We start from the raw sequence: 19,742 nt of genomic DNA, 5'->3' as shown, positions 1-19,742 counted from the left end.
TAACACTATGTTACACTCACTAGCTGAAAATTCTCGATTATTCAGAAGATAAAGTCATGTTATGAAATAAATCTCATTCAGATTTCCCTAAGACAATCAGCGTCATATGAAAGTATGATTCACTCATTCATTCATTAAACATCTCCTCATCTATAAATGGGATTAATAACATACCTCATGGGGAAATTGTGAGAATACTAAATGAGTTAATACATGTTACGCCCTTAGAACTGTTCCTGGCGTCTAGTAAATACTGTATCAGGGTTTGCTTATCCTACTATTCATTGGCACTCTTTCAAGTGCTGCAGGGAATGGAGAGCTGACTGATCCCTACTTGCAAAGTGTTCAGAGTCCAGCACATCAAGGAAAAATGAACATAAAGGAAGGCCCTACAGTTGTGGTTCTCCAAGCAGGGTGTGCCTCCAAATCCCCCTGGCCTTCCTCCCTCACAATCTTGATTCACTGGGGTGGAGGCAGGGCTGGAGCATCTGTGTTTTATTAAAAGGAGCACTGGATATTCTGATGCACACCCAGTGTGCAAGAGGCTGCCCTGCAGTATAATGGGTGTCAGATGGAGGTGAGAGCACTAGGGAGGGCTCTGAGTGGGCAGCAAGGGGAGGCCTCACAGAGGAAGTGCCACCTGAAGGGTGTCTGCAATGCCTTTTAGGTATCAGAACAGCATATACGAAACGAACGGCATTTTCTGGAAACTACAAGAGTTCTGAACCCATGAAGCCTAGGCTCAGGAGATGTGGAGAGAGCCAGGAGATGAGGCCAGAGAAATTGACAGGCCCTAGATGTAGGGCCTTTCGAAGTCATTTGGACTTGATTCTGTAGACCAGTGATCATCTTGTTTTGCAGCCAGGATATGAAAAAGCTACCATTCCCTTAACATGGATGCATGTAAAATCTTACATGCTATTTCAGAAAGCCCATAGAAAGCCCCAGAAACCCATCCACTGGCATGCACAGACTGGAAACCACTGTTAAATGGGATAAACCAAGATGTGGAATACAAAGGAGGATTGGGTTTATGTGGGAAACTAGGAGTTCACTTTTGGGCCAATTGAATTTGAGGATTTCAAATTTTACATCCACATGGAAAGGTCCAGCAGGCAGTCTGGTATACAGGTGTGGAGTTCAGGTGAGAAGAGGACTTAGAGACAAAGATTCGGGTCATCTCCAATCTGGTGGTAGAAGTTATGGGAGTAGCTGGGACAGCCTGTGGGGTGAGAAAAGCAGAGGAGAGTCAAGCTTGTTGGGACTTGTACACCTGGGAGTCACCTTTACTGCTCTAAGAACATCTCTTTAGGTAAAGCAAGTCCTGATTCTAAAATAAGAAAGTCAGAAACACTGAGCTTGGGGACAAGAGAGAAGAACAAGGACACAATGAGGAGGAGTGAAAGATGTAGTTGCAGCTACTTCAAGTTCAGGCATAATCAGTTTGTGAGATCATTTTGGAAAGAGTCCTTGAACCTAATGGGATTCCACAGCTCTCTGGATGAGGAGCTAGCTGCTCTGGGAGGCTTGGGGAACTGCGGAGTACATTCACTGTCCCTCAAGAGCTGGAAGTGATCAGGGCCACTCTCCCTTTCTCTGGACAGGGCTTCTTAGAAATGTCTTAGACTGGTCAGCAGAAATGGTCTTGCTGACACACCCGCTTGGCAGTGAAGCATCCCACACAGGAGTGAATTGAGACAGTGCTCAGGGTTCTCCCACCCACTCCTCACTTGTACTTTTTAATGTATCTATAAGGAAAGCTATGCCAAAGCATGCAACTGAAAATATATTTAGTTATAGATTTAGCAAAGGGTTTCCTTTTGAAGAATACAATTACTCAAATTGGGGACTATCCTAGGAGATACTAGACACATGGCCACTATATTGAAAAGCTGTGAGTCTTTAGGTGGGGCAGGAAAACCTTCTGAAATATCAGCTTGTGTTTTTTCTCCCATTATTTCCTTTTTTCTTTTGCCCTTCCTCCTCAAAAGTCAGGCCTTTCTCAGCTCATTGGCTCGAGGAAGGGTTGTAGCAGAGCAAAGATAAGTCTCTGCCTCGCTTTCGTACCCTTAGACTAGATAAAATAGATGAAAGATTTGGGAGAAAAATATTGTTAGAGAAATATCATAAGGTTTGTCTCTCCTTGCCCTGATTGACACCTCCTAAAACTCAGTTAAGAAAGGGATTTCTCAGGTGTGTGGAGGAGGGGAGGGATGGAGGAAGGGGCCGTGGTGCTTAGTTTTATGTGCCAACTTGGCTAGGTCATGATGTCCAGTTGTTTGGTCAAGCTGTGGATATATTTTGTAGATGGGAATAGCATCTACAATCAGTTGGCTTTGAGGAGATTGCTCTCAATAATATGGGTAGCACTCATCCAATCAGCTAAAGTCCTTAAATGCAAAGAACCGAGGGTTCTGGAATAAGGAGGAATTCTGCCTTAAGCCTGCACCCTCCACTCCTCCCTGAATTTCCAGCCTAAGGAATCTGGACACAAGACTTTGACATCACTCTTACAGAAATCCCCAACTTCCAGCCTGCCTTGGGAATTCAGACTTACCAGTCCTTACGCTCATATGAGCCAATTTCTTCCAATAATATCTCTATACCCTGTTGGTTCTGGTTCTCTGGAGATCCTGCTGGACACAGGGACAAGTGAGCACAGATGTTGATGAGTGTGAGGAAGTGAGTTCTGTATCCATTTGTTCTCCCAGGCTGAGCTCCAGTGAGTGGGAAAAATAACAGAGAGAGAAGTGGAACCAAGAAGAGTATGTGTCTTACATACTGGATAGCACCAGGAGGCAAGAAGCTCTAGGAGAAGAAAGGCTACATGGAATGTCTAGTCAGGTAAAGGTCTTATATAAGCTCCTGGTACTTCCTGTATGCAGTGGAACTCCAGAATCATCCCAAGGGCTGGAGAAGTAACAGAGAGAGCCCTCAACCTGAAGGGGTCCCAGGCAGGAATAAGGAGCACCTTCCCACAGTCTAAGAGAATTCCTGACAGAGACCACGTGGGCTGAGGGAGATTTGAAGGATGCTTGGGCAAACAGGTGACACTGAGAATCCTAGATCCACCCACGAATTAGACACACCCTGGGGAAAAGGGATTTAGTTCCTGAATTGGCAAAGACTAAGACTCTGCCAGCCCAACTGAATGAAAGGTCAAAGTAGAAATTAAGTCAGGGAAATTTAATTTCTTGCACATATGAGTTTCTGTATTAGTCAGAGTTCTTGATGATTTCTGGGAGATGTTGGCTGTCCAAAGACAAGCTGGGAAATTCTCTCTCAATGCTGGAATCACTTCCCCTTTTAAGGCATTCAACTGATTGGGTTAAGCGTCACTCATTGCTGATGGCAATCTCCCTGACTAATATAATTATAACCAGCTATCTATGATTTACCACTGCAGTGAAGTCAGTGGTGTCTAAAGTCCATAAATGCCCTTGTATTACAGTTAGCCCAGCGCTTGCTTGACCAAACACTGGGCACAATTACCTGGCTGAGTTGGCACAATAGCCTAACCATCACTGTCCACCCCTTGTAAACTCAGCAACCATACACACTACCTTAAACCATACTTAGTCTCTAAGTAAAAACAATAACAGACACACACATATATATATTTCTGCCTAACAATGTTCAACTCTCCTGCATACAACCAGAAACACATGAATTCCATACAGAATAGGGTACAAGCTCTTGGGTAACATTCACTTTCAAACTTGATATCCTCAAATATTATGACATGAAACGGATACAACTTGTTATATGATAAGGGGAAAGTTTGGGGAAAAAGACAAAAATTCATTATATATATATATACAATCATCATCATAATGAAACAAGGAAGAAAGATTCATGACCATTATAATTCCCATTTCTGTTACTGGTCACGTGGTTGAAGTTCATATTTATCATACCTTCTTCCACTCCCCATTCCATGTTTCCATTACCCTCAGCAAGCACTTCAGCTGGCTGTGGTTCTTTGCCTGGTGGGGTGAGCCAAACTTTCATTCCTGAAGATTCTGGGCCATTGTTGGTCCTGCTTGGATTGGGTTGTTGCAATTTTCCATTGACTTTACTTTTTTTTTTTAGATTTATCTTTTATTTATTCCCCCCCCCCCCCCCCCATTGCCTGCTTTCTGTGTGTTCTTCTGTGTCCACTTGTGTTCTTATCAGCAGCACTGGGAATCTGTGTCTCTTTTTGTTGTGTCATCTTGCTGCATTAGCTCTCCCTATGTGCAGCAACACTCCTGGGCAGGCTGTGCTTTCTTCACACAGGGCAGCTCTCCTTACAGGGTACACTCCTTGTGCATGGGGCTCCCCTGTGCAGGGGACACCCCTGCATGGCACCGCACTCCTTGCATGGATTAGCATGGTGCGTGTGCCAGCTCCACACGGGTCAGGAGGCCCTGGGTTTGAACACTGGACCCCCATATCATAGGTGGATATTCTATCAGTTGAGCCAAATCTGCTTCCCTCCATTGACTTTATTTTTTTTAAGATTTATTTTTATTTATTTCTTTCCCCCTCCCCCCCCATTGTCTGCTCTCTGTGTCCATTTGTTGTGTGTTCTTCTGTGCCTGCTTGCATTCTTGTCAGGTGGCACCAGGAATCTGTGTCTCTTTTTGTTGCATCATCTTGCTGCATCAGCTTGTTGTGTGTGTGATGCCACTCCTGGGCAGGCTGTTCTTTTATCGCATAGGGTGGCTCTCCTAGTGGGTGAACTCCTTGTGCATAGGGCACCCCTGTGTGGGGTCACCCCTGCGTGGCATGGCACTCCTTGCACACGGCAGCACTGTGTGTGGGCCAGCTCACCACATGGGCCAGGAGGCTCTGGGTTTCGAATCCTGGACCTCCTGTATGGTAAGCAGACATTCTATCAGTTGAGCCGCAACTGCTTCCCCCCATTGACTTTAATCATAGGACATGGCAGTAGTAGGAGATGCCCTAGAAGATCTCCTGTATTTCAGGCAAACTCTTCTTGGTGTACCCCCATTATGTAGATGCAGTCCTATTTCCCCTTGATAGTCAGGATCAATCACCCCAGCCAGTGCAATAATTCCCTTCTTTGCTTATTGATTCAGAGGTAAGAGGAGCCCAAAGTGGCCAGGTGGCAGTTTTGACTTCCAGTTCAATGGAATCATTGTTGTGTTCCCTGGTGACAGCACTCCTGCTTTTGGGACTTGTATTAGTCAGCCAAAGGGGTGCTGATGCAAAATACCAGAAACTGGTTGGTTCTTATAAAGGGTATTTATTTGGAGTACGAGCTTGCAGATACCAGGCTATAAAGCATAAGTTACTTCCCGCACCAAATTCTATTTGGAGCAAGATGGCTGCTGACGTCTGTGAGGGTTCAGGCTTCCTGGGTTCCTCCCTTCCAGGGTCTTGCTTTTGTCTGGGTTCAAGGTTCCTTTCTTCCCAGGGCTTGCTTCCTCCTGGGCTCAGCGTGCTTCTGTTCCTTGGGCTGGCTTCTCTTTCCTCTGCAAGCTTACTTCCCAGGGCTTCAGCTTAAGGCTTCAGCATTAAACTCTAGCATCAAAAACCCTTGCATAAAAAGCTCCAACTCTATCCTTTGCCATGCCTTTTACCTGTGAGTCCCCACCCATGCCCTAATGACATGGCCAATCAAAGCCCTAATCATAACTCAATTATGCCCTGGTACAGATCAGATTACAAGCATAATCCAATATATTTCTTTTTGGAATTCATCAATTAAATCAAACTGCTACAGGACTAAAACCTGTAGACCAGCAGAGTTTGAGGTTGCAGGGACAGGAAGCAAAACTTTTCCTAGTGGGTCACTAGGGGTAATAGTGAGTGGTGCCACTCTTATTTCCAACCCTTGATTCCTGGGCCTATGTATCCTGGTTATGGGAGAAACATCACCATAGAGTGGACACTGATTCAAAGCACGCACAGCCTCCTGGAGAACATTGCCCCAGCCCTGCAAGGTATTGCCACCCAGTTGGTGCCATAATTGAATCTTCAAAAGGTCATTCCATCGTTTTATAAATCCAGCTGCTTCAGGGTGATGGAGAACATGGTAAGACTAGTGAATTCCATGGGCATGTGCCCATTCCCACACATCATTTGCTGTGAAATGGGTTCCTTGATGGGAAGCAATGCTGTGTGGAATGCCATGGTGGTAGATAAGACATTTGGTAAGTCCAAGGATGGTAGTTTTGGAAGAAGCATTGCATGCAGGAAATGCAAACCCATATCCAGAGTATGTGTCTATTCCAGTTAAAACAAATTGCTTCCCCTTCCATGGTGGAAGTGGCCCGATGTAGTCAACCTGCCACCAGGTAGCAGGCTGGTCACCTCGAGGAGTGGTGCCATGTTGGGGGCTGAGTGTGGGTCTCTGCTGCTGACAGATTGGGCACTCAGCAGTGGCTGTAGCCAAGTCAGCCTTGGTAAGGGGAAGTCGGTGTTGCTGAGCCCATGCATAACATCCATCCCTACCTCCATGGCCACTTTGTTCCTTAGCTCACTGGGCAATGACAGGAGTGGCTGGGAAAAGAGGCTGAGCATTAGCCACAGAGTGGGTCATCTTATGCACTTGATTATTAAAATCTTCCTCTGCTGAAGTTACCCTCTGGTGAACATTCACATGGGACACAAAAATTTTCATGTTTTTTGCCCACTCAGAAAGGTCAATCCACATACCTTTTCCTCAGACCTCTTTGTTACCAATTTTCCAATCGTGTTCCTTCCAAGTCCCTGACCACCCAGCCAAACCACTGGCAACAGCCCATGAATCACTGCACAAATGCACCCCTGGCCATTTCTTCTTCCAAGCAAAATGAACAACAAGGTGCACTGCAGGAAGTTCTGCCCACTGGGAGGATTTGCCAGGGGCAAGTTCTTCAGGGATGTCCCAGAAAGGGGCTGCAGCGCTGTAGCTGTCCACTTTTGGGTGGTACCTGCATATTGTGCAGAACCATGTGTAAACCAGGCCTGAGTTTTCTCTTCCTCGGTCAACTGACTGTAAGGGATTCCCCAAGAGGCCAAAGCTGTGGGCTGGGAAAGAGAAGGTAACATGGCAGGCTTATCTGGTAAAGTCTCAGCAGAATTCAGGGTTCCAATGTCTCCATCAATAACATCATCATCTCATATCTCTCCATCCCAGTTCTCTGGATTCCACTCTTTTTCAATCAATGCCTTCACTTTAACTGCAGAAACCCTGCAGAGTTGAGATCTTAGTTTCCTTTGTAACTCCGCTATTCGTACAATGAGCGTATGATTTTGGTTCTCAGATATTTCAAGCCTGTGGCTACAGGAGACAAGATTTTCTTTCAGAGCACACATAGAAACTTTTGTGTCATCCATTCAGTGTTTAAATTCCAAAATTGAAGCCTTTAACTCATCTCTTTCTTTGGTAACAGTATCCAGAATATCTAGGAGGAGCCAGCCAACATTGTTATACCGTTTGACTCCATAAAACTCTGTTAAGGTGTTGAAAACACTCTCACCCAGATCCTTGCTTCTTATAAGCGTGGAAGTAGAGGAATCCAGTGATGCTATTTTGCAGATCTCGATTACCAACTCGCACTATGGACTGTTAGCAGCCTCTTCATTATTGGAAAGGGAGTTGTCAGTACCCTTGAGTGCAAAGACAATTGCAAAACTCCCAGAACTACCTCAGACATATTTAAGACTCTGTTCCTTGGGAAGTGGACTTGGCCCAATGGATAGAGTGTCTGCCTACCACATGGGAGGTCTGCGGTTCAAACCCCAGGCCTCCTTGACCTGTGTGGAGCTGGCCCATGCGCAGTGCTGATGTGCACAAGAAGTGCCGTGCCACGCAGGGGTTTCCCATGCGCAAGGGAGCCCCACGCACAAGAGGTGCACCCCGTAAGGAGAGCCGCCCAGCACAAAAGAAAGTGCAGCCTGCCCAGGAATGGCGCTGCCCACACGGAGAGCTGACGCAGCAAGATGACGCAACAAAAAGAAACACAGATTCCCAGTGCCGCAGATAAAGATAGAAGCGGTCACAGAGGAACACACAGTGAATGGACACAGAGAGCAGACAACTGGGTGGGGGGGGGGTGAGGGGAGAGAAATAAATTAAAAATCAACCTTAAAAAAAAAAAGACTCTGTTCCTCAAGAACCACTCCCAGTACCAAGCTGTATTATTCTGGGTTCTTAATGAGATCTGGGAGATGTTGGCTGTCCAAAGACAAGCTGGGAAATTCTCTCTCAATGCTGGAATCACTTCCCCTTTTAAGGGATTCGATTGATTGGGTCATGCATCACTCATTGCTGATGGCAATCTCTCTGACTGATGTAATTATAACCAGCTATCTATGATTTACCACTGCAGTAAAGCCAATGGTGATTAAAGTCTATAAATGCCCTTGTATTACAATTAGCCCAGTGCTTGCTTGACCAAACAACTGGGCACAATTACCTGGCCGAGTTGACATAGTAGCCTAACCATCACAGTTTGTGAACCAACATTCATAACATTAAAATCCAATTAAGTGGGAAGCAGATGTGGCTCAAGCAGTTGGATGCCCACCTACCACATGGGAGGTCCCAAGTTCAGTTCCCAGTGCCTCCTAAAGAAGACGAGCAAGACAGCAAGCTGACACGATGGGCTGGTGTAGTGAGCTGATACAACAGGATGATGCAAGGAGATGCAATGAAGAGACACAACAAGGAAACACAATGAGAGACACAACAAGAAGGAGCAAAGGTGGCTCAAGCCATTGGGTGCCTCCCTCCCACACGGGAGGTCCAGGATTCAGTTCCTCGTGCCTCCTAAAAAGAAGACAAGCACACAATGAACAGACACAAGAGAGCAGACAGTAAACTCAAACAAGGGGAGTGGGGATAAATTTAAAAAAATAAACCTTTTAAAAAAATCCATTTATGTATAGATTTAATAAATTGGCTTTTTAAAAATGAGACTTTCATATTTGTGTAAGATGGGTGATCACTGTTCTACAAACCCATGTCTTTTAAAAAGAAGAAAAAATTATTACAACCCCACTCCCTTCTGAGAGAGAGAGAGGAGAAAGAGGGTTATTGTTGTGCTGGCAGTCATTTTCCAAACATTTTACTAAAGAAAAAAAAAACCCTTGAATTTAGTCATTCATTCATTTCAAGCAAATATGGAAAAACTGAAATTAGCAGGGAAGAGAGAAATTACCAGAATAGGGGCTGGGGATGGAAAATATTTTTGCAATTTCATAGCTGTTCCCACCTCTGTTGGTGTAAAGAGTCATGAACACAGTATGTTTTGGTGCCTGCTGGTAAGGGGAGCCCAGAGGAAATCCTAGACACAGGGTGCTTTGACCTTTGTGCATTTAGCTTCCCAGCTGCCTTGATGCCTGCTGCCACCTCACCCAGCTCGTCCTGGCGAGCCTGCACCCTCTCCTCCCCTCGCTAATTTGCAAGGTGGAGCCGTGGAAACTTGTGCCATCAGAGGTCTCCCACTGGGACAGGCTGTGCACACAAATTTGGAAAATATTCTTGCTGGGAAAGAGGAAGGCCAGTGACTGTCTGCTCACTGTCTCAACACCTCAGAGGGAGAAAAGGGCTTTGGCTCCAGAAGCGTTGATGGATGTAGTCAGGTAGCATTTCCAGATCATCTGGACCTTAAAACACTGGCCCAGGTCTCCAAGGAAACAGGACTTACCTAACCCTTAGATCAAGGCAGTCAAGTAAGGCCAACCCGACTCAAGGAGTGACTGGCTCTTAGCGGCATGACTGTTCCACATTTTTTCCAGTGCTGTTCACTTTCAAATACGTCCACAGGCGTGGACACACAGATGGGCATGCATTTTTATTCTCTCAGTTCTCTAAATGGGGCCTGAGTCCTCCAAAGTCCTCTTTTTTCCTCTAGGCCTTGCCTTAAAGCACGTTCTCCTACCTCATCAGGTAGAAAACTGAGATGGGAAGATGTATAACTAGAGCAAAGAAATGAACAAAAAAGAGAGAATGACAATCTACCCCCAGTCCCAGGGTTTCTTGTCAAATTTAGGAATGTTTGCGAATCATTAGCCCATGCCCTCTGACCTTGCCCAGAGTGGGAACAGAGCACAGAAGTGCTTTTAGTCAAGGCTGTTCATCTCTGTCTTCCCATCTCCCCAGCTTCTGGTCTTCCAAATAAGAAATAGGGAAACCGTTATGTAACTCTTTGTTCAGCGCTAACCAAGCAATGTGCATCTAAATAATAATAACTAACATTTTTCAGTACTCAATCTATTCCAGGTCCTCGATGTGGTCTGTCTTATTTAATTTCCCCAACAGCCCTCCAGGTAAGGACAATCATTACACCATGTTTCCAAAAAGAAAGCTCAGGCTTAGAGAGCCCGGGACACTTGCCCAAGGCTGCAAGGCTGTATAGCTGTTAAGAAGCAGGCTGTGATTTAAACCTAGGTCCATCTGACTCCACAGCCTGCAATCTCAACTCCTACCTACCCTACCATTTCCTAAAGAGAGTGCAGACAGGTGCATGGCAGATGTCAAGCTGGAGAGAAAAGACGGGAGCTGGAAAACCTATTTAACATTATTTTTACGGCATCTTTGGAAAAATGCTGAAAATTCCATTGTTGAAAATGGTGTCGCTATTCCCATGTTTGACAGATGCAGACATAGAGGTTGTGGTTGCAAAATGCTTGTGGAAAAGGGAAGTTGGAGTAAGTGAGTTGGAAGTTTGGGATTGCACCAACAATTTCCTCCCTTCTCCTGTGTCCCAGCCCATCTCCAATTCTAGGTGCTGTAATCCTCAGACCTTCTGCTGAACCACACTGCCCAGCCTGTTCACCCCACCAGGGAAATGGCAGGGTGGGACAGGGCCCTGGATGACAGCTCCCAGGGAAGCTGCTATGTGCCTTGGAGGCCAACGGAAGGAATGACGCAGAGAGAGGAGGAGAACCAAGCCATTGCGTAAGTGGAAAGCAGGGCTCGCCGTCCAGTGTCCGGTCCATCTTGGGTACCTGTCCAAAATTTTGTTCCTGGGATGTCCCTGAAGAGTCTGAAGGGACTGAGAGGGATTCAGTGACTCTCTGGGGTTAGAAATTTTGGGAAAGATTGGGTGAGGACAACCAGCTGCCTAGGAGCCAGACCTGGCTTAAAGTAGACTGACTGCCCCAATTGCCCCTTGTTACATGTGGCACTAACAAATTTGGTCAAAGAAAGCTGCCCACAGATGTCCAGAGGGTAGGAGGTAGGGTGCATGGGCATCCTCAGAGAGAGTGAGGACATGAGAGAAAGCAATGGACCAGGTGTCAGCAAAGAAGCCCTCTCAGGCCTGGTCTTGCTTACTGGGGGTGGAAACTTAGGGAATCACCCTTTCTGAACCTCAGGTTTCTTTCTTATATTATCTTGTCCTCAGTGCCACCTAGTTAAGGGGTTTTAACTGTCCTCCTTTATGCCAGTTGTTCTGCCCCCACGTGATGACAATTTAGCTTCTCACTTTCCAGAGTCCTTTTGCCCAAGCTATCTCAGTAGAGTCTCGTACAGAACAGGGGAGGCCTGGCAGGTTTTAATATACTGCCCCAGTTAGCTGTTGCTGTATAATAAGCTACCCCAGCACTTGGGGGCTTAAAACACATTTTATTATACCTCATAGTTTTGTGGGTCAGAAATTGGGACAGGGCTTGCCCTGGGAGATTCTTTGGGTTCATGTGGCTTTGCCTGGTCTGGAGGGTCTTTGCTCTCAAGGACACCCACCTCAACTACCACTCAGCACTGGCTTGCGTGGACTAGGGGGGACAATGACTGGGCAGGACATGGACTCTCAGTGGAGGCTGGCAAGCTTCACTGTGCCTGCCGAATCCACCTGTATCTGCGCCTTCAGTCATAATACTGCCAAGAATGTCAACTCTCTCATCGCCATCTGCATAGATGGAACCTTCTACAAATATGTCTTCACTCCTGGTGGAAACGGCAGCAGGGAGGCTTTCAACGTGTACCTTTACGTTTGTGATGACAGGGACTTTTAAGGATGCTAGAAGCTGTGCTAAGAACCTGCAGTGGCAGGTGGCAAAGAGTCTTTCCGGGTTAGGGTGCAGGTGGTAGAAGCCACAGGGCGGCCAGCATTAATGGGGCATGTCTCCTCTCTACTCAAAGGAGTGGCTCACTTCCCCCAAGCACTTCTCAAGGAGCGTGTGCCTGCAGGGCCAGCCACAGACTCACCTCCCTGGGGCTCTTAGCCTGGAGAGGACTCCTTGGGACCCAGAAGGAGTGTCCTGACCCATCCTGTGGGGATTAAAGACTTCCCAGAAAGAGATGATCTCTGATGTGATGAAATGAATAAAAGGTCCTTAAAGGTGTTTATGGCTGGATCTCCTGGGTGGGACAAGGGGTAGAAAAAGTTGACAAGACCCTGCAGGAGTTTCCAGGTGAAATGAGATTAAAAAAAATGTGCCACTGTCTGGCATCTTGGCAGGGATGGAGGGAAAGCTGGACTCAGCTGGGACTGTTGAGCAGGGTGCTCACCCTACTATAGCAGTCTCAGGGAGTCAGACTTCTTATAAACCCTGAGTGTTCCAAGAGACCTGGGAGGAAGCCACAAGCTTTCTTTATACAAATCTTGAAAGTCCCAGAACAACACTTCTGCCATATTTTATTGGTCAAGCAATCCACTAAGGCCAGTCCGGATGGCGAAAAGAAGAGTAGCAAAGAATTTTTTACCATCTTCCATCTATCTACCAGGTATCTCCATTTGCCAGAAGGAATAACTGAAGCCCGAAGTAGTGACTGACTGCTTCAAGGTCATATAGTTGTTAGATACTGTATTAGTTTCCTATTGCTGCTGTAACAAATTACTCCAAACATGGTGGTTTAAAAAATACAAATTTACTCCCTTCCTCTTCTAAAGATCCAAAGTCTGGAATAGGTCTCACAGGTCAAAATCAAGGTGTCAGCAGAGTTGTGTTTCTTCTGGATGTTCTAGAAGAGAATTACTTATCCTTGCCTTTTCTAGTTTCTAAAGAATACGTGCATCCCTCAGACTACAGCCCCTTCCTCCACCTTCAGGGCACAGTGCTCCAACCACTGCATCTGGTATCTCACTTCTTCTCTTACTCTGATTGTCTTGCCTTCTTATTCTTTTTCTCCTGCCTTCCTCTTATAAGGACCCTTAAGATTACATTGGTCCCACTGGATAATCTGGGTTGATCTCTCTATCTCAAGAGCCTTAACTTAATCATATCTGTAATGTCCCTTTTGCCATGGAAAGTCATACATTTACAGGTTCTGGGGGTTAGGGCATGGACATCTTTAGGGGACCATTATTTGATTACCATAGATACTGAGCCAGAATGAAAATACAGGTTTCTGGTTTTCAGCTGAAGAGGTGATTCCATGACAGCATGAAGAAAGGGCTATACCAGTTATTTATCACCTTGAAAATACTGCACAGCTGATCTCCCCCAAAACTCAGGGACCTGAAACCATTCTTCTCCTCATCCCTGGGTTTGCTCACATCTGTGGGTTAGCTGGCTTTGATTGGGGCAACTGCGGAACCTCCGCTCCTCTCCGCTGGTCTCATCTCCTCCAATAGGCTAGCATGGGCTTGTTTCCATGGCCAAGGCAAAGGTGAGAGACCTTAAGCAGAAATGTGCAAGAGTGTTTTTCAAGTCTCTGGTTCCTCACATCTGCTATCACCCCATTGGTCAAGGCAGGTCATGTGGTCAGGGCCAGCATCGTGGTAGGAAAGCACTATGAGATTTCATGGCAAAGTGTGTAGACACAGGGAGGAGTGAAGAACCGAGACCCTGCATTTATTTTCCTCTTTGTCTCAGGGTCCCTGTGATATGACTGTTTAAGTTCCAGATGCCAGTAGATACTAAGTTTGACAATGAGCATTTGATTTGGGCTCATAACACCTGTGGCACCTTGTACTTTCTAAAGGTGGCCACACCTATATATTTATCCCATTCCCTATGCTCTCTCTTCCAATGTGGCTGATACTCCTCCCACTGACAGGTGGTTTATGTTCCCTTCCCCTTGAATCTGGCAGCAACTTGCCCTGAGCACTCAAGCATGGCAGAAGTGATATATGTGATATATGTGCCTTCCAAAGATGAGGTCATAACAAAGGATTCCATTTCTGCCTTTCTTCCTCTTTCTCAATATCTGCACCTTTGCAACCCAGCTACCATGTTGTGAGAAAGCCCAGGCCACATGGAGAAGTCCTTGGAAAGAAACTGAGGCCTTCTGCCAACACCAGCACTAACTTTTTAGCTATGTAAATAAGCCCCGTGGGAAGTGGATCCTCCAGCTCCAATCAAACATTCAGAAACTGCCACATTGGTCAACATTTTATCTGTAACCTCAAGATAGACAAAGCCAGAACTATCCAGGCAAGCCACTCCAAGATTCTTAAGCCAAAGAAATGATCAGAGATTATAATTAATTATTGTTGTTTTAAGTCACTTAGATTTAAGGCAATTTGTTATGCAGCATTAGCTAACTAATATAGACTGACTCATGAGGTTTAGGAGAGAATGATAATAGACATGGCCTGGGACCTTAAGGAGCCTACAGTAACTAGGTGACCAAGCAGAAACTAATGGAATCAACAACAACATAGCAGATACATAATACAGTCCGGATATACTGTAGTGGCTATAAGGAAGGGTTAGACATTTAGTGACCATATATTCCTAACTCAAAATTAGAACAATTGATTGATGGTAGCCCACTGTAGACTGGAATTAGAACAAAATATTTTAAATCAGGGCTGACCAGAATAGTCTAGGAGGTATGGTCACTTTGTCTGGGAATTGCTCTACTCATCCAGAGTTCAGAGTGATCCAGACCTGGGGTGACAGCTATTGTGATGGGGCAAAAATTATTACTGTATGAATACTCCATTTCTAACTATTGCCCTCTCATCTGCCTAGGAAAGAACACACTGGTCTTGACCAGGTAGCTTCTTCCCCTGGAGAGAAGGTCTTGCCTTGCCAGACTATATGTTTTAGGCTTTTATGTTGCAGAATCAGGAGGAAAGGGGAGCAGAGGAGAAGGGCTGTGTGGCTAGGATTGGAAGAGGAATTTGAGAGGTAGGAATGTTGGAAAGGAGAGGCGTGGCATCAAAATGGGTATGCAGAGAAATAAAAGGGAGAGGGAAAATAGGATTACAAGAAATATTGCTCTGATCTACCCCCATTATCTTCCTAGTATTCAGGAAAGCCTATAAATGACCTGAGTTATTTTGAAATACCTTTTGCTTGCAGCACTGCATTCATTCAGTGGCGCACCACCTGAGACTGGACCAAGCGGATGACTGCTCTATAAGCGCTGCACTGCATTTCCAGCAGACAGAAATGGGGTGTGGCAAGCTGTTCTGTGCCTAGGAGGCAGTTAGGTCGATGGCTATGAGAGAAGAGGCTTGGAAGCCAAGGAATTTTCCATTGTTTCCAGGCTTGGATGTCAACATGACTTATGACCTGGAAAATGTGGGCTGCCCCAGGCCCAGCTGTGTCCATATATTTGAGAGGAGCTCACAGGCTTTCAGAGACCTTGTTTATTTGTAGCGTCACTGGTCACTGTGGTTGTGGCCCCTGGAGTGGCTCTGGAGGGGAGGGCCTTGGCAGAAGCTTGACCGTCGGCTCAGAGGGAGCTGGGGGTAGCAGGAGAAGCAGGAGGTTTACTAGACTTGAAGATGAACTAGAACTGAGGCTTGGCTCCCCAAGAAGTAAAGACATTGAGGAAAAAGAACTGTACCAATGCAGGGACAGTTACTGGACATTGTATGTCCTCCCATGGCCCACTGGGTGGACTGGGGGAGAGTGTAAACTGTAATGTGGACCATCGACCATGTGGTGCAGCAGTGCTCAGAGATGTATTCACCAAGTGCAATGAATGTCCTATGATGATGGAGAAGGTTGTGGTTATGGGAGGAGTGGGGTGAGGGGGTTGGGGGGGTATATAGGGACCTCATTTTTTTTCATGTAACATTAAAAATAATTAATTAATTAAAATTTTTTTTTTTAAAAAAAGAACTGTACCGAGAGTGAGGCATGTGTGTGCCTCAAGAACTGCTTCAGTTTCCTGGAATTTCCCAAGGACTGTGGGTTCTCCAAGGGCAGTAGCTGGCTCTTATTCCTGTTTATTCCTCACACTTAATACCATCCCTGACAGGTTGTAATTGTATGATAAATGTTATCGGGAAGGATGGAAAAAGAGAGAAGGAGGGAGAAAAGGAGGGAGAGAAGGAGGAAGGGAGGGAGGAAGGAAGGGAGGAAGGGAGAGAGGGAGGTTGGTTCTGCCACCTCTCCTCAAAATTAATTGACTACCTAATTAAGACATGATGTTCTGGTTGAAATCTAATTTCTCCTGAAGGCAGTGTCAGTGGAGGAGACCCCAATTTTGGTTCTCAGGACTTCCAGTCCTCTGTCTGCACTGATTCAGATGAACTGCTGACAGAGTGTTAGGAAACCTATTTGGAATCAGACAGATCTGGATTCAAATCCCCACTCCCCCATTTAGTGGTCATGGGGTCTCAAGCAAGTTACTTAAACTCCTTACGTAAGCGTCGGTCTCCTGCAGAAAGGATCAGGGCCCTTGCTGGGTGGCCATAAGGGTTAAATGTGTGCGCAGGCCTCTAACCCAGCACCTAGCTCATGGGGCTCGGAGACTAGTCACACACTGCCTTCCCTCTGGTGGGTAAACTCAGTCCCTGCTCACTTCCCCTCTTGTTGATCTGAGGATCTGCCTGCTCCTTACTCGTTGATCGCTTCAAGCTGCCCTCCTTCTCCTTCCTCCTTATTTCTGGCCCTGTTTCCTCCTGACTTTTTCCAGGCTTGGCTGTTGCTCCTTGGATTTGTCTATTTCTCCCTGCAGGACCTCTTTCCTTAGCTCCATCTTAACCCTCTTGGTAGGACATTGGCAGGGTCCCTGCAGGAGGCCTGTTCCCTGGGAGGTGAGGGGCAAGCAAAGATAAGCCACAAGGGGTAGAATTGTCCATCTAGTGGTTTCTGGAAGGTTAACACCCTTCATCTTCCAACAGTTATACACAGGTCTGTTATTTGGGGGGAAATAGAAATAAGAATAATCAATGCCCCCACATTCCACAGCCTTCTAGGGCTCCAATTTAGCCTCTGGAAAACTTCACTCCCCTTCCAGTCTCCGCCTCATCCCCCCCCCGCAAAGGCTCTGGGTCTGCATTCTCTCTGACTCTGTGCCTCAGGCCTCTTGCTAGACCCGAGGATGATCTCTGGGGACAGTGAGCTGTGGACTGCGGACAGGGTAGAAGCCGTGGCTTCTGTTAGCGTGATCATTTCCATCCCCCCAACCCCTGTAGGAGGGAAGTTTACCCACTAGGGGACCCCAGCCCCGATCTGGGCATTTAGACTGATCTCAGGTAAGCTGGTTTCTGCCTTTCAGATTCCTTTGGGCTCTGCCTACCAGAGTGGGGTGGGTCTTTGCCTGATTGGGGAAGAACAGGGTGGAGGAGGCTAACACAGGGCAGGGGTCAGCCTGTCCTGATGCTTAGCACGCTGAGCTGTCAGGCAAAAACCCAGAGACTGCAGGCCCGAGGTCACAGTCAGGAGAAGGGCTCTCTAGCGCAGGCTCCTTGGACTTGACCACAGCTGGACCCCATGCCGGGGAGGGAACAGCACGCCGTGGGGATGAAGGCTTCTATGACTTCTCCCGCATTAGGACCCGGACAGTCGGGAGGGTGATTAGGGACTACTTTCCGGCCACCACGGGGCACCAGTGCACTGCGAGGAAGGAAGGCTTGGGGCGGGGGGAGGCCGCCAGCGTGGCTCTGTCCAGGGGAGGAGGGCCTGGGGCGGAGCTGCTCCAAGACGCCCTGGCAAGCCCCTGTCACATTCCAGAATGTAGAAGACTGCCCAAGGCATGGGGCTGGCTCCTAGCCCATGCGTTTCCTCTCCCTCTTAAATTCTCCCTTCTCTGCTCCTTCTCTGCGTCCTGGGGCCAAAGGTTCAGCTGGAGCTTTCATCTCTGCAGAGGGACTATGCTGGAGTGGGGAGAATAGGGAAAGGGGTGGTGTAAGCCTGGGGAATTTCCCACCTTGCATAATGTTGTTTGAAAGCCAGCCATCTCTAACATATGAGCAGAGCGTGCCCGCGTGCCCAGCACTGTGCCACCCAGCCCCAGAATCTAGCGAGGAGGGAGACCTGTTCGCTGCCTGGGGAGCGATCTAAGAGGAGACTGTGCTTATGCAAGGGTCCTTGACAGCCCCATGGGGTGGGCGTGTCGAGGGGTTCAGAGGAGGAGATATTAGTGAGGGCTCTAAACTGCTGTTCACCTTAGGGTGGGGGAGGGTGGGGGCGACATCTGCTTGTTCTCTACTGTACCCCAATGCTTAGCACAGCCCTGGCCCATTGGTGGAGCTCAATACACAGGTGAATGAATGAATAGGTTGAGGGGATCCAGGAAGGCTTCCTGGAGGAAAGAGAATTGGAACAGGGACTTCAGGTGAGTAATATCTGTCCAGGCCAAGAAGAGGGGAGTTTATCTTAGGCAGTTGGGAACCTCCTGAAAAAAAGGCAGGGAAGGTGAATGTCTACAGATGGGACATTCTGACAAGGGCAGCGAAAAAGGTGCTCCATCCTCAGGACAAAGCCTAAGCCCCTTAACCTGAGTTACAAGACCCTTCTAATCTGGTCCCACCAACCACTTCAGTCCATCTCTTACCACAGTCCCCTGGTCCTTCACCCTCCTGCAGGTCCAGCTATTTATTTGCAGTTCCTGCAACAAGGCTTTTGCTTTCTCTCCTCCAGGACTTCGAACATTCCTCCATCAACATCTCTGCCTGTCACCTCCACTGCTCCTGATGGCAGGGATGTCTTCCTCCAAGAGTCTTAACTGTCTGGGGTGAACCTAAACACAACCACCTGGCTCTCTGCTTGTCCCTGTGCTCGCGCGAATTACCGAGATTGTTGTTCCTTGTCTGCCTCCCCCGTAGGCTGGCTGAGTCACCAGATTCCCTAGCCACTGCCAAACACAAGTCAGAGAAGATTGACTGTGGCTTCAGCAACGTGGGCGCCAGTGTCAGGGGCAGCCAGCCTCAAAGGGGCCAAAGCACAGCAGTCAAAACAAAGCTCATACAGTCCCAAACAACCTCGACCTTGGCGCCCTTAAATCTTCATTCTCATCTCTAAGTGGAAGGAAGAGATTGGGCTCAAGTGGGCATGGCTTACGAAGCTTTCCAGTAGTCCATTAGATTTCTGACCATACTTGGCAAACACTCTTTGTGGGTGTAGATTAACCATTAACCTGTGAGATCCTTGATTAAGTCTAATTCATCTTCTTTTATTTTTTTTATTTTTAAATTCATCATTGTATCACCAATTAAATGCCACACGAAGCTTAATAAGTAATTCTTGTTTACTTGGTTAATTAATTATTAATTGGTCAGACTCAGGTAAGTTGTCATTGTAATTTCCAGTCTCTTGCCTCAATCTTGAATGGGTACCCACACCTAGATTATGTGCCCAGAATGTTATTTAATACCAGAAATAGGAAATAAGAAAGCTACTGAAGTAAAAGGGAAGCAGGTTCCCAGATAAACATTATATGCTTAGAGATGGGAAAGCTTTAAGAGAGCATTTTAAAAGATGGGGAACTGAGCCTGCAATGGGGAGTTTTTGTCCAAGGTTACAAGACTTCTCTTGAATGTCAGATCCAGATGTTTGCCCATGGCCTTTGAGGTTCGGTGTTCTCTCCCCTTTATTGTCTTCCTCTACCATCATCAAGCCTCCTCTTACTGCCTTTTCCCAAGAAATAGACTTGTGGAACGATGCTGGGCATT

General features: G+C 46.8%; 1 long non-coding RNA gene across 1 annotated transcript; it reads right to left on the bottom strand.

Moving 5' to 3' along the window:
* Nucleotides 1-1,066: 1,066 nt before the first annotated feature.
* Nucleotides 1,067-18,823, bottom strand: LOC131273075 (uncharacterized). The gene is made up of 2 exons (XR_009180202.1): nucleotides 18,626-18,823; nucleotides 1,067-1,222 (listed from the first exon to the last, which is right to left on the bottom strand). It is a non-coding gene; the product is annotated as an uncharacterized lncRNA (long non-coding RNA).
* Nucleotides 18,824-19,742: the final 919 nt, after the last annotated feature.

This window comes from Dasypus novemcinctus, chromosome 13, assembly GCF_030445035.2.
Source record: "Dasypus novemcinctus isolate mDasNov1 chromosome 13, mDasNov1.1.hap2, whole genome shotgun sequence".
Taxonomy (NCBI): domain Eukaryota; kingdom Metazoa; phylum Chordata; class Mammalia; order Cingulata; family Dasypodidae; genus Dasypus; species Dasypus novemcinctus.
The sequence above is the reverse complement of the archived record's forward strand: the minus strand, read 5'-3'. Positions and strand labels throughout refer to the sequence as shown.